This window comes from Mus pahari, chromosome 4 (assembly GCF_900095145.1).
Source record: "Mus pahari chromosome 4, PAHARI_EIJ_v1.1, whole genome shotgun sequence".
NCBI lineage: Eukaryota > Metazoa > Chordata > Mammalia > Rodentia > Muridae > Mus > Mus pahari.
In genome coordinates, this window is record NC_034593.1 from 88,291,619 (window position 1) to 88,295,222 (window position 3,604).

At 46.5% G+C, this 3,604-nt stretch overlaps 1 pseudogene; it reads left to right on the plus strand.

Moving 5' to 3' along the window:
• Positions 1-271: 271 nt before the first annotated feature.
• Positions 272-2,834, plus strand: LOC110320573 (annotated as a pseudogene).
• Positions 2,835-3,604: the final 770 nt, after the last annotated feature.

Genomic DNA, 3,604 nt, shown 5'->3' on the forward strand with positions numbered 1-3,604 from the left:
TGTGTGATGTTAACCTAAACATAGGCCACGATGCGAGCTAGGACCACCGTGGCAGCTTGAGGGCGGCTTAGAGACCTGTCCGGGGTGAAGGCCACACCCCTTTGCCAGACATGCATTGTCCTTAGAAAAGCTTAAATGGAAAAACAGCAGCTAGAGATTTCTCCTTTATAAAGCCTCGTGGTGGAATTCGTACGCTTGATGTAAATGATGAACATGCCACATAGGGACTCGATAGGAATGGGGAAAGTTCCATCACCATGAGTCTGGCGTCTCATTGGCATCTTAGATCTACCCCAGTGTTTTATGGCTGACAAGATGCAGGTACTACGGCACTCCGAGCACACACTGGAAACAGCTCTCCTCTCAGAGAACCCTATGCTTTTGTCACAGTACAAAGTTAGATGCTGGGGAACAACGGTTAATGAATGAAGCCTTCCAGCCACGCAATAACCTTTTTGAACCCATTACTGTGCACTCACAGTCAGACTGGATCTCCTCCTACCCCTAGGCTCCCCAAGACTTCGAACAGTTTTTCTCTGACCGCTACAGAAAGGCACCCTGTCCAAAGGAACACATTATCTACATTCAGTCCATTGGTTCTCTAGGCAACACCAGAGTTATCAGTGAATAATATATTAAATGGCTCAAGGGCTACTGTGAAGCATTTTTCTATGGTTTGAAGGTGAAGTTCTTAGAACCAGTTTCGGTCTCTGAAACCAAGTGTTCCTTTAGAGTGAATGAGCACACACAACACCTACAAATCCACACAGGACATATCCTGGCATTCTTGAAGAAGAGTAAACCGGAAGATGCCTTCTGCATTGTGGGGATAACAATCTATCTCGACCCTCGGGACTCGTGGAACTTCGTCTTTGGACAGGCCTCCTTGTCAAGTGGTGTGGGCATATTCAGCTTTGCCAGGTACGGCAAGGACTTCTACACCTCGAAATATGAAGGCAGTGTGACGACTCCGCAGCTAACATCTTCCAGTGACTACTCCATTTTTGATAACTATTATGTCCCTGAAATCACTAGTGTTTTGCTGTTGCGATCCTGTAAGGTAAGTTGTTTAGAAAAACCTTCCTTTTTCCTTTTCTTTAGTAGGTAGACCTTTTACTTTCCCCAGGATTGTTTGTAGGTGCTTGCACGCTGCCCCTCCTAGAAGTGTGTGTTGAGAGTATGTTCACAGGGCCCCCTGTGTGCTCACTAGCATGCAAATCAAATCCCTTCTCCAAGAGCTACGGAACCTGTCTCTGGGGGTGCAGGGGCCCAGAATCTGAGCTGTTAGGACCCTACTGACCTAAAGGAAACGTACTATCCTCCTGTCTCAGCCTCATATGCCACCAGTCACAAATACAGTCATTATATTGTCACCTAGTAGGTAGAACCCACTTGTGAGGGGTCCCACACATGGAGTCCACCAGCCAACACATCAGCTGCACCAAAGGGGAAACCCTGGTCCAGGGAAAGTAAGGAATAACCATTACTAAGTGTAGACGGTCTGGGCAGGCGTTGGGTGATGGTGGTAATGGCGTCGATTCCTATACATCTGTTTCTTGTACCTGTTGTGTAATTGCTGATGGTAGTGCCACAGAGCAGTGACATAAATGTCTTGCAGACTTTAACCCATGAGATTGGACACATACTTGGACTGCGACACTGCCAGTGGCTTGCGTGTTTNATGCAAGGCTCCAATCACTTGGAGGAGTCTGACCGGCGTCCTCTGAATGTTTGCCCTATCTGCTTACGCAAGCTGCAGAGTGCCATTGGCTTCAATATTGTGGAGAGATACAGAGTGAGTGGGACGGGGCACAGAGATGTGGGGAGCGGAGGGAAGGCTGAGTCACAAAGGGCGTTTCCTATTAGAGCTGTGATTTATCAGAGGAATTAGGTAAAGATCAGCAGGAAACCGTGGTTTTAAAAAAGTATAAAGAGGGCAGGCAAGGTGGGTAGATCCTTTGCTGACTTGCTATGAAAGCATAAGGACCAGAGTGGGGATCCCCAGGAGCCACCAAAGTGCCCCTCTGTCGTCCTGGTGCATGGGATGTGGAAGCAGACTTCCAGCAGACTGGCAAGCTTTGGGTTCAGGGAGAGAAACCCTGCTTCAGTGTGTAAACAACCACCCGAGTTAACCTCGGGGCTACACATGGACACGCCAAACACACTTCCTATGTAAAAACACATGCAGAGACGAACCCCTTTAAAGCCCTCAGTTAGGGTGGAAGAGACAGCTCCCTCAGTGAAGGTGCCTGGTCCCCAAACCCCAAGGTCCCTACAGTATGAAGATGGGGGTCACATCCTTGAGCCCTTGATGGAAGGAGGAAATTGACTTCTGCAAGTTGTTGTCTGACTTCTCTGCACTCGTGCCATGGCCCGCCCCCTGCCCCCAGCAGTGTAAATAAATCTGAGTAAGTCAGAAAGCTCTCTCCTGGTAGCTCACACCTGTAATCCGAACGCTCAGGAACCTGAGCAGGAAGGATTACCCTTCATTTGAAGCCAGCTGGGGTTGCATGAGTTCTAGGCCAGCCTGGGCTATAGGTTAAGACCATTTCTTTTTTTTTTTTTTTTTTTTTTNGGCTTCAATATTGTGGAGAGATACAGAGCACTGGTGAAGTGGATTGACGATGAATCTTGCGACGAATCAGGAGCAACTCCGAAAAGTAGTTCTGAGCATGCACATTTGCCGAAACCTGTGGAAGCCTTTAAGGATTGGAGAGAGTAGATAATCAGATGCATTGCTGTCCTTGAGAAATAAGGACTTTGAAACAGGAGTAACTGAAATAAATACTGGCACGCTAGGTGTTCGTGGGTAGAGTTCTTCATTGGGATAAACTGCCTGCTGAGGCTAGGTGACAGACTAGAACTTGTCTGAAGCCCTGGGACAGGAACAAGGTTCACTAAGAACAACAAAACCCTCTCTGCCTTTCTCTTCGTATCACAGCTGGTCTGTGGCAGTAACTCATCATCTCTGCCCTTCAGATAGGATTAGGTGAAGCTAGACTGCAAACAAATAAACACTTTGAAAATCAAAAAACAACAACAACAACAACAACAACAACCATAGGTCACGTGGACATGTGAAGTTTCTCTTTCTGTAAAAATGACTATACATGGGTGAAGGGGTGGGTGGAAGTGGAGGTATTATGCTCTGAAATAATTTTCAATAGGAAGTTAAAATCTCTAGTTTATCTCTGTGCTTTAAAGACTCTACAGATGTCACCCATAATTTGAAATGGACTCGAGACATTAGTATTGGATGAATTCTTAAAGGTTATGGTAAAAGTAACTTTTATTTGCCAGATGGAATTGTCACATCAGAAGCTTACTACTGAATAAACTCACCCTTTCTACTCTTTCTGAACTCTGGCTGGCTGGTTCAATTCATCTGTTCTGGCCCAAACTAACGCTAGAAATCTGTTCTAGTATTCTGGCTCATTCTCTTTCTCTGGCTCCTTCTGTGCTCACCTGTTAGCTTGTCTCTGTAAAGCAAACTCCCTTTCACTGCCCCCACCCCCAATGCTCTCTTAAGTAGTCTCTCCTTCCTGTCTGTCCTCGTGAGAGTTGGGCTTATCCTCTCTCCGATTCATTCTGTGAAATCTTCCTC